This window comes from Pteropus medius, unplaced genomic scaffold (assembly GCF_902729225.1).
Source record: "Pteropus medius unplaced genomic scaffold, Ma_sr-lr_union100, whole genome shotgun sequence".
NCBI lineage: Eukaryota > Metazoa > Chordata > Mammalia > Chiroptera > Pteropodidae > Pteropus > Pteropus medius.
In genome coordinates this window covers 4,612,928-4,624,252 of record NW_024354886.1, presented here as the reverse complement: position 1 = coordinate 4,624,252, position 11,325 = coordinate 4,612,928, and the positions used below count along the sequence as shown (strand labels likewise).

Sequence of the window (11,325 nt, the reverse complement as noted above, 5' to 3'; positions counted from 1 at the left end):
AGTCTACATGGTGGCTATGAGTATAAATTAAATCACTGGCATTTTATACATTACCTTCCTGTGAGTTTGCTTTAGTGACAAAACATGAACACCTTCGTGTGGACTAACAAAAATCACATTTCTAGAACTACAAAGCTGAGGCTCATATCGAGGACCATTTTGATTACACCAACTTGGGGCCATCCTCCAACCTCTCTTAACTTTCCTATATTCCAAAAACACTAAATCTTCCTCCTTCTTCCTAGGACACTTGCAATGATGTCCCAGAATAATGTATAGTCAGAGCCAGTGCAGTACGAGTCTGCCTGTATCAAGCAGTCTTTAAAATGGGGTACATAAAAACTTTCCAAGGAATTCGTTCCCAGGGTATGTTAAGGCTTTTCAAGGGGTATCCAGGCAAGGAAATCAATCTGAAGAGAGTTTTAAGGGAATAAATTTTTGGATCCTCAACTTCCATAAGAAATCTTTCCTAAAACTAATCTGTTGGAGAGCCAGCCATCATATTCATGCACACTCTCCATTCTACCTTCTCTTTCACTATAGTCCTTGACCTACTTTACTAAAGAAAGGCATATATATCCCTCACCTACACAGAATCTTAAAGCATTGCCAGGGTGTAAAAACTTGGGGAGTAGGAGAAAGGGGTTGTTTTTTCCCTTCATATCAAAATATTCCCATTATAATGAGTCCTCTTATGTATTTCATCTCATAAAATGTTTACTATCTTCTAACTCCTACTAGCAAAAAACGAAATTCTTTGTTAGCTGCTCAACCCATTATCTGCTAGCAAATATACCTTTATTTTTTATTAAAGTTTGATCATGAAGTCTAACAATTATTAGTTATTTCTGATTTTTATACATGATTGTTATTTCATTGTTCCCAAAAGACAAAGATCATAGTTCCACACAAGCACATATTCACATCTGCCTTCTATCCTATTTATCACTTAATAAATTAACTAATAGATTTAGCTATATATTATATGGCATAATTCCAAATTATATGAGAAACAGTATTATCTTGTTTTTATAATTTTTATATTATTAGATCTATATAATTTTGAACATGACTGATGTTTAGTAATTTATTTTATAAGCTACAGTTAACTTATTTCCCAGTGATTTTTAAATCATATTATTTAAAATGGATATTAACATATTTACTTGAATTGAAGAATAAAGTCAAACTTTTTCTCGACAGAATGTAAGTCTGATTTGTCTGATTACCATATAGGCTAGTGGTTTGAAATGAAGATTGGCTTTGCTAATTCCACAAATGTCAGGTGTTTTCCATATTGAAGTATATCTGCACGTCCTTATTTCAACAAAAATGTCCTGAAAACATATGATATGATGAATTCCATCGAAAAATAGTGTTGGCAAAGGAGTATAAAAATCAGTATCTGATTTAACAAGGTACTGAGTGAAAAGGTAGCAAATAATCATTCTTATAAGACTATAACTGAGACTCTAATGAACAGGTAATAAATCCTTTTGCAAGTTCAGTGGTTTCCAATCCTTTGCTTTTAATAAGATCAAAGGAGGCCTCTATTTTATAACACTTGATAATAGTATTTGGTAATAGGATACTTTATGATTGCTGGCATATAATTTAGAAGTAGTTCAAAGACTTGAGGAATATTGTAATAAATCTCTTCCAATTCCTATGTGAATAAGGTTTCTCAGCGCTTATGTCTATAAAAATAAAAAACAGGTAGAGAATTGATGTTGCACCTTATCTCCTTCTACCATTAGGTAATACTCATCCATGAATAACTGAACTAATTGAAGAGAAACATATTTCTCATTAAGAGATATATTTCCAATAAAAATTGTATTTTTAGGTTTCACAAATTATAAAAATGTATAGTACATTTATGTTAATAAATTGTGTACTAGTAATGACAATTCAATTCATAAGAAACATTAACAATTAAAGCCTATGGTCATAGGCAATAAACAAACTTACACTCATTTTTGTTGTAAAGTGTGACAGTGATCAAAAAAAGACTTTAAAAGCATACAAATATACTAATCACGATAAAGTTCTGTAGGGAATTGAATGGAATGAGGAGTTCAAGAAGAAAGGGAACTTTATAAAATTTCTGTTAAAGAAGAGTTTGTTTATATATTTTTAAGTGGATGATGGTGGGCGTAGAATATTTGGAGTATTTGGAGTCCACTGGATACATTTAAAAACGATGTAATGGTCTTAGTTTAAAATGTCAAAATTTACATAAGTCAGAAATTATATCTTCTACTAGTATTTAAATTTATGGAAAATTTAAATATCAACATAAAAATGAACAAGGGGGTATACCGTTCTTTAAAATTCTTTTATGGAGTCCATTTTTTAAAAAGCCTCACAACCACTAGCCTATATGGTATTTTTGCAGGAGTGGAGTTCCAAGGCAGAACAGAAGCTGCTAAAAATGATCATCAATCCTCCACTCCAAAGTATTTTCCTCACCAGTTCTGAGTACCTTAAATTACCCACCATCAGAATCTTATTACTTCAAATTTAGACATAACTGAGTTAACTGTGCAATGGAAGAGGTGATCAGCCAGATTAGGATCTGCGAGGAAATGAGAAAGGGACAGATGTATTTTTTATTATGGAAAAAGGAGGAAGGAGGACAAACTAGAACAATCTGAATTCTATTCCTTACTCTATTTCTAACTAGTTTATAATACAGGACAAACTACTTATTCCCACTCTATGTAAAATAACTTGTCAAATTCCCGCCAAAATGGAACAGAAAGAGGGCACCATTGCGGTCGGGCTGTTTATTTCTACAACAAGAAATATATAAAGAATTAATTATTAACCACAAGAATGGACCATCAATTGTCAGTCACTGCCCACTGAAACTGACAACCTGATGAGAACTCTGGCCTCAGTGCCGCCTCTGGAAATGTTGTGCCCAAAGAAAGATTGGGAAGAGGGCATGTCTAAAATTGAAGGGGGCAGCTTTCTGGTTAAGTTCTTCAGACGACAGTAACAGGATGTCACGGCGCCCAGAGGCATGTTTAGCTACCATAGAAAAGGGAACAAAAGAAACTAGTCTAAAAGGTTAGAGAGGGAGGTTTCTCACCTCATTCCTCCAGGGACCCAATTCCTCATCTAAGAAGCAACCTTTACCAATTCCTTATCTAACACCTCTCCTCATTTACTTAGTCTTAATTTATGCCAAAAGCTCACTCCTTTTTAATTTTTCCTTAGGTTTCTGAGAATACTCCAATCGCAGCCCCTCCCTCCTGGGAAAGAGTAAATAGTAAAAGGGCTTGGTTTTATTCACCCCAAGCTAGCCTACAAGGGGAGTAGCTGGTTTTAAGGCTGGGAGTGGGTCTGACGGGGAAATGAGAGTGAGAATCCAAAAGGACCGTCAAGGCGCCCTCCTAAAGAAGCAAGTGTCTCACGGCTCCTCGATGCTATCCTTTACAATAAGGAGCTAATAATACCTGCAATTGCTTCCTTCGGGGGGCTGGCTCGAAGGTCGTAGGCTGTGCCTGCGAACTGCGTACAGTAAAGCGCTTCGGGGCGGTAAGGCGCAAGTAGAAGCCTGGGGCTCTGAGCCTTGAGGTGAGGGTCGGTAGTTCCCATGCAGCCAATGGGACCCACGGGAACGGTTTCCCTCACAGCCTGCCCTTCCTGCACTCCCCGGCTCCTGAAGCGCACCTTCTAGCCCGCAGGCCGCCAACGGGGCGGCGCGGAGCTCTCTGGGCCTCGGGCTTCTCTCTGCTTCTGCCCCAGGCCTCAGGTGGACCAAGCCCCTCTGCGAGACAGGTGGTAGCTCCTCATTGCTAGAGAGACGACTGGACTCGCGAACCGGCCCAGGTCCTGGCCGGGGCGTAGTGACGTCATCACGCCCTCCCGGGGCGCTCGGCCTCGCAGGCCGTGCGTCACCCCGGCCAGGGGGCGGGGCTGCGAGGGGCACCGTTCAGAGCCTGACCGCCAGGGCTCCAGGGGCCCGGGAACCAGGATAAATAGGACCGGAGCCGCGGCGAGTGGGGGAGTGCGGGGTGGAGTGTGCCCTGTACTTTCTATACGGGTTCCGGGGCCCGGTAGAAGCGCGCCGAGAAGAGAGGACAGTGCGGCAGCCCTGGAACCTGGATATCGCGCGAGGCAAGCTGCGCGCGGGCGGGCGGGCTATGGCGCAGGCGGGTTGCGGGGCCGGCGCTGGTGGCAAGGCCCGGTGCATGGCGGTCTGTCGGCGGAGTCGCCCTCGGGGGCTGTCAGGTTGGTGGCTGTGGGAAGAGTGGGTCCACCGTGCTGAGGTGGGAGGCCGGGCGGGCGCAGGGCCCCGGGAAGGTCCCGAGCCCGGCGAGCCCACCTTCCTCCGGTCCTAGCCCGGTGGCCGGGCGCCTCGACGGCAGCTTGACCCCTCCCCCACCCCCGTCCTGGCCCCCACCCCTCCCCTTCATTCCCTGCGACTCCTCCCCCATGACTCCCAAACCCCTGGCCTCTGTGATTGCGCCCGCCTCCATCCCTGTGACCCCACACCCCACGAACTGACCCTAAGACCTCACCAGGTAACCCTCAATTCTTAGTCATTGACTCTTGACAACTCAGGAATTTCCCCAACACTGCCCAGGGACCCACCAACCCAGTGGCTCCCTCAGTTCTAATTCACCGATTCACGACCTGAGATCCCCACACCCCTCCTTCATGACCCCCAAACCTTTTCAGTGACCCCGCTGGTCCGGTAACCCCTCCAGTTCCACCCTGTAGTCCCCCACAAACTTGATGACTCTCCTCAAACCTTTTCTGGTAACTCCTAAGCCCTACTCCAATAGTGTTCCACCCAGTCATCTTCTACATAACCCTCAATATCCGATAGTCTTTTCTTTGCCTTTAACCTCATGATCCGCATTCCATGTACTCCTTTTATCCTCAAGTCACCCCTACTGACAACCCTCTCTGCACCCCCGGTCTCCCAGTGTCAAACAGCACATGACTTAAAAGTGCACCATGCTGGTGCCTATGAAGTAGTATTAGTTGGAGGCATCAAAAAATTCTGGATTGAGTGTGTGGTGCCAGATTCAAGTCCCAAGCTCTCCCATGGTTGTGCTTTGGAAACCTGGGAGAAGTCCCTCCCTCACTCTGGACCTGTTTCTCATCTGTATGGTTATAAGGTTGGTTAAAGGATCTCAGAATTTACTTCCAGCTCTGAAATTCTGCAGTTTTCAGTCAAGAATATATTTGCAATCATTTTTGTGCCCCTCTTGTAACCTCACTCCAGGATCTACTTGTTTCATGAACCTTATTCCCTTACTCCCATGCCCCACCTTGCACTCTTGATATCCCAGGCCCTTTTTTTTTTTTTTTTTTTAATCAGACCCAGTCAGTTAACATGTTTGCCAAGCAGGATAGCCGAGTGCTTCCGCTTTAGGCATTGATATAAGAGACCTGGGTTCTAGTGTAGCTCACCTTTCAGCTATGCCACCTCAGCAGGCATACCGTTAGCCTGTCTGAACCTTCTGTCTCCACCTCTACTAATAGTAGTGCCTGAGATAATGTGTGCAAAGACTTGGCAATTTGCCAAGCCCTTAAATATAAGCTGAGATGTTCCTATGTGTCTTAACTTTGTGTTAGATGCTAGAGATTCAACAGACAATGAACACAGGACCTATACCTTGTACTCTCTCTTCCACTCAGCTTAGGATCCCCATCTTCTTGTCTCTGATATGGTCTCCTCACTTCTCTGGTTCTTTACCCTGATATCTCCTTAATAATGATTGGCACTTAACTGCTGAGCACCTACTGTGTACCAAGCTTTGTAAATATAAATTAAGTTTACCTTTCAACAACCCCAAGAGATGGTTATTGTTATATCCACCACTATTTCCCATTTTTGTTTGTTTTAGCTTTGTTTGGTTTGGTTTGGTTTTAAATAAATGAAGAACCTAAAATTCACACAGATAAGTAGCATACCTGGGATTTCAATCCACAGTCTTCAAAACCTACTTGTATCATTGCTTCTCTTGCCCCCATACTTACCTAGTTTTCCAGTTAACAGCCCCTTGTTTCTTATTTTCTAATAATTCCTGAGCCCAACACCAACTCATTCCAAAACTCCCAAGGTTTCAGTTACCCCATGGTTTGGGGTAACTGAACCCATTGTTCCTCAACCCATTGTTCATGACTTTTGACCCCACATTCCCTGATAGCTTAATACCTTTCTTCATCCTTTGTCTAGATATCATCTCATGTTATGAGTCTTTGGAGCTCTCACCTCTCACTCCATTATCTCACCCTAAAGTGGCACCCATCACACTAGCGCTTTACCCCAAATCCTCTCATACTGTTAAGTCCCTTACCCCTAGGAATCATAAACTCTAAAACCCTCTAGCACTGTAGTCTTTCCTTATATGATCTCTTCCTATTTTCAATCCCTTCTCAGTGTTCTAGCTGCCTTCCTTCTACCATCCTCAGCCACATCTTTTTACCCAAAATCTTCATCTAATTAGCCCTTCATCTAGTGACCTCATTCACCCATCTTCAGTAAAATGAGCCCCTTCTATCCCAGCATGAACCCATCCATCATAACCTATATACCCTTCCATTCTAACAGCCTCCTCTTTACACCGTACCCGATATCCTGTGAGATGCAGCCTCTCAGATTCCCGGATCTCACAGCATTTTCCTCATTTTCATCAGTTATGTCCTTTTCAAACCAGAATCATCTTTCACCTTTTCCCTCTCCATGAGTCCCTGTCCCTTCTCACAATGCCATCTTGCTTCCTCTTATTTTTCTCCTGATGGTCCTCACCTTACTAATCTTGATAACATTGATTATAATGTAAACCTCCCTCCCATCTAACTCTGCCCCTCTTCCACTGTCCTGTGCATCTAATTCCAGGGCCACATGAACAACCCTGCCACTCTCAGCTCTCCTTCCTTCAACACAGCACTGTCTAACCAAAGCTCATTGGCCTCTTTGGTTTGTCCACAGACCTACTTTTTTCTCTGGGAACTTCTGGTAATCCCCAAGATTGTACTCCTTTAGGTAGCAAGGAGAGGGACCTTGGAAATTCTTCCGAATCAATCTAGCTTTGTCTCCTTGACTCACTCCCACGATTCTATCCTGTTTATGAAACTGCTTGCTGTATATGCCCTCTGGGTAGAATGCTTTGAGTGTCAGCTTGTGCCTGCATTGAATTAGCCCCATTGTTTTCCGAGCCCTGGGAGGACTTTCCTATCCACTCCCACCAGAAGATTGGATGATGAGTAGCAAAATGTGACATTAAAGATTCACATCGAAAAGTCTATTCTGTGGGTCACCAAATTCCCAAGTCTCCTATAATGTACTTATTGACTCTACAGCAATAAATACAGCAGAGGGCAAAACTAGAGTTAAGGAAGGGGTAAGTCCTGGGGTCTACAATTTCTGCGAGTTAATTTTTTAAAAGGAGCTTTTGCCTTAGGCTTGTTTAATCTTACGGCACAGAACATATTCAGCTTTGTATCTTAGTTATTTGTGTACTCTTCTCACCCACCCCCACCATGATTTCCTTGAGAACAGAGGCCGGGTTTTCTTTGCCTTCTGTCATCTTAATCTTGTCCTTCATATTTAGCAAGTAGTAAATACTGGGTTGAATGAATTCATTAAGAAATTTTGCATCAGTACAAACAAGTGAAAACAGCTCACATCCACATTTGTTTTGTAGCCACAAGTGTCCCCTCCCCCAAATCCCTCCAAATGTGACCATATGCAAGTCCCTTCATTTTAACAATCTAGAATTTAGACACTTCTTTTAGTCATTGCTCTGGTGAGGAAATGGTATAAGTGCTTGTTTTTACTGTATTTCTACTAAGACTAGAGAGATTGGTCGACATAGTTGCTAAAATACCATGGTTACAAGGCCAGAGTCTGTCATATATATACCAGTTCTCAAGAAAACAACTAGATGTAATATTTAGTGGGAGTTGCCCAGACAGAATAGGGGAAGCCAAATTGGTAATCGTTGAAGTTGGGTAATGGGTTCATGGGGTTTGTTATACTATTCTTTCTACTTTTGTGTATGTTTGAAATCCATAATAAAAGTTTTTTTGTTTTGTTTTTAAGGACAGCTAGATGAACAAATGAGAGTTTAGCACAGTTCCTTGGAAAATACCTCAGAGTAAATGAGCTACTATTACTGATTCAGTACTATTATCTAGGTTAGTGGTATATTTAGTCCTAACCTATCTTTGACCTCTTTTGTTTGTGAGATAACAGGATGCTAAATACAAAAATTAGCACCCTGTAGAATTCTGTGCCTGGTGGCCTAGGAATTGTAGGGTCCTGGCAATAAGCACCTATGGCTCTGTCCTTCCCTGCTTCCCATCCCAGGTGTGGTTTCTGCTGGTAAAGGGCTACACTGGACCTGAGAAGAAGGTGAGGCAATGGTAGAGGTAAGGAAGAGACCAGAATTCAACTAGGGTCTTCTCCCTTCTGGCCTAAAGCCTATAGATTACTGGGCAGTCCTAAAGGTATGGATATTCATTCATTCACTCATCCATTCCACAGATGTCTGGTGACTATCTGCTAAAGGCCAGGATTTTTCTCATACCTGGAGGTAGAGCAATGAACAAAACAAAGTTCCAGGATTTAAGAGGCATACAATAAACTAATAAACAAGGAAAGTATATATTGAGAAAATTAAGCAGAGAGAGGAAATAGAGAGTACCAGGAGTCAGGGTATTAAATTTTAAGTAGGGTGGTCAAGGAAGTTCTCACTGAAAAGATAACATTTGAGCAAAGACCTGAATAAAGGGGTGAGCTGAATGCATATGTGGTGGAAGTGTATTCCAAACAGCAGGAACAGCAAGTGCAAAGGTTCTAAGGCAGGAGCATGAGAAACATGAGGATGCAAGCCAGTATGGCTGAAGTAGAGTGAGAGAGGGGAAACATAGCAAGAGAGGTGAGAATGGAAATGGATTAGTGGCAGATCATGTTGGGCCTTATAGGCCGCTGGATTTTGTTGTGAATTGTGAGAGGAGAACTATTGGAAGGTTCTAGGCAAATAAGTAACATGAACTGACATAAAGGATCATTCTGGCTACTATGTTGAGAATGAGCTATAGGGGCCAAGAGTGGAAGGGAAAACTGATTAGGAGGCTACTGCAATAGTCCAGGGAAAAGAAGTTGGTGGCTTGGACTCAAAGTAAATTAGTGGAAGAGTGAGAAGTGATTGGATTCTGGATATATTTTGAAAGAGAAGCCAACAGGATTTGCTGTTGGATTGGATGTGGCATGTGAAAAAAATAGAGAAGTCAAGGATGGATCCCTCATCTTTGTCCTGAGCAACTAAGTGATAGAGTTTCTATTTACTAAAATCAGGGAGCCTGGAAGAGGGTCAGGTTGTGAGAGAGAGAGATAAGGAATTTACTTCAAATATGTCAAGTTTGAGACACTTTTTGGACATGGCGATATTGAGTAAGCAGCTCGATTTACAGGTCTGTTAGACATCAGTAAATTTCTGTTCTGGAACCTGAAAGAACACTGTTTCTATTACTGGGCAAAAGACAAAGGAGTATAGTGGGCAAAACACTGGCAGTTCAGGTGTGAGGCCTGGCTCTGCTACCACGTAGCTCTGTGATCCTTTGAGACTTCTCTGGCAGCTCTGGCCTCTGTATCTTTATCTGCAAAATGACTGCTTTAGAAATGAGCTGTCTTCTCAGCCCCTCCTATTGTGAGAGTTGATGAATTAGTGCTTAAAGAAGATAATATATCTGTATATCTGAGAGCATTTTGGAAACAGCTGAGCTCTGTATGAAGTAGTGGCATTGGTGGTAAGATTCTTTCCCTCTTTTCCTTTGCTAAAGTAATATGCAGTGAGTGCCTGCCGTGTACTGGGCACTGGGCTGGACATACAGGATTCAGTGACAGAGACAAGATGCATCAGTGCCTTTATGGAACACTACAGACAAGGCGCCTGGTGTAGCTTCACTGCTCAGTACAGAGGGAACAGTGTTTTGGTCTGATGTGACTTTAACAAGGGAAACCTTGTTCTTGGCCTGGGTCTGGGAGAAAACAGTGAACGTGGATGTCAGAGATGAGGTAAGGTGGTATTCCAGGTAAGGCAAAAGTGGTCATCCTAGCTGGGTATGGAGGAAGAGTTGGGTGGTGGGACTCAGTTCCTTCCCTTCTTCATTCTTTCACTGAACATTTAGTCCTCTTTTTTTTTTTTTTTTCCCTCTGCCAGGAACTTCTCTTAAGGAGCTCATAGTTCTGTAGTTAATGAAAGGTTTCAAATCCAGTCTCATGAGTTTTAGTAGATTTAGTACACAATAAATGGAGCTGGTTTAGGATTCAAATTTGAGCTAAAGAACTCATTTAGCTATGCAACCTAATAGTATTATTCATTTAGTATCTGTGGGCATTCTTTGTTAGGTGGTGATTAAGCTGAAATGCATGCTGTCCAGGAACTTAAACTATAAACAGTATAACAGAAAGTAGAGTGTGTTATTTTCCCCCTAAAAGAGTCAAGTTTAAGGAAAACATTTATTGTGGGAGAGTAATCCTCTCACTGCATCTGAAAGCACAGTCACTCCTCCCTGTTTGTCCTTGTGTCATTTAGATGTCAGTGTTTATACTGTAAGGAGACTCTGACTAGCTAAACAAGAGTAACATACAAATCCAAGTGCAGCTGAAGCCATTGTCTTTAACTGGTGATCTTAAGCTGTTGACAAAACCTCAGATGCCTCTTGCCCTGGCCTCTATCATTAAAGATATAAAAATGTGAGTGTCCATGTGAAGATCTCACAAATGCTATGCTCCTTTGGCTGGTGGAAGTGCAGGGCATACTCAGGCACCTCACTTATAGTTCAGAATTGGAAAGATCCACAATGTTGGATGCAATATTCAAAGCCTCACAAGTAAGGATGCTTTTTCTAGTGCCTTCGAGTTAACACTCCCCGCAAGCTTGCCCTCAGTAAATGATTCATCTGTGAGAAGTCCAGATATAACTTTTTAGCTTGGTACTGTTTCTCACTGCATAACTCTTCATGTGTTGGAAATCCTTGCTGCTTTAGGATAGTTGATAAAGCATGAGACCCATGCAGTTAAAATAAGAACCAAGGAACTGGGGGCTCCTTGAGATTGTAAAACTGACCTGAGGCTCAGATATGGACTGTCTGGCAGGGGTACCTGAGACCAGAGCTCTTCTCTCTATCTGAGATCATACTCTTAACCTAGGAAGTACTGTCCCAAGCCCATAGAAACAGGTGGAAAGGCAGCCCCCCTGCTTAGCTACCACTCCAGCTGGACCCACTCTTCTGACCTTTGTGGGGGACACACATGTTAAAGCCAGCATGTCCTCAGGTTTCATATAGATT

The 11,325-nt window shown here is 42.5% G+C and overlaps 1 protein-coding gene across 8 annotated transcripts in view; it reads left to right on the top strand.

The window, feature by feature from the left end:
- The first annotated feature begins 3,906 nt into the window (after positions 1–3,906).
- ZNF76 (zinc finger protein 76) overlaps positions 3,907–11,325 on the top strand; it is a 30,593-nt gene continuing 23,174 nt past the window's right edge. For 7 of the 8 annotated variants that reach the window (XR_005651421.1, XR_005651423.1, XR_005651422.1 and 4 more), the window contains exon 1: positions 4,113–4,242. The gene's annotated coding sequence lies outside the window, so the exon portion shown is untranslated. Of the gene's footprint in view, positions 4,243–11,325 lie in introns of all 8 variants that reach the window. The other variant, XM_039856192.1, reaches the window with a different exon arrangement.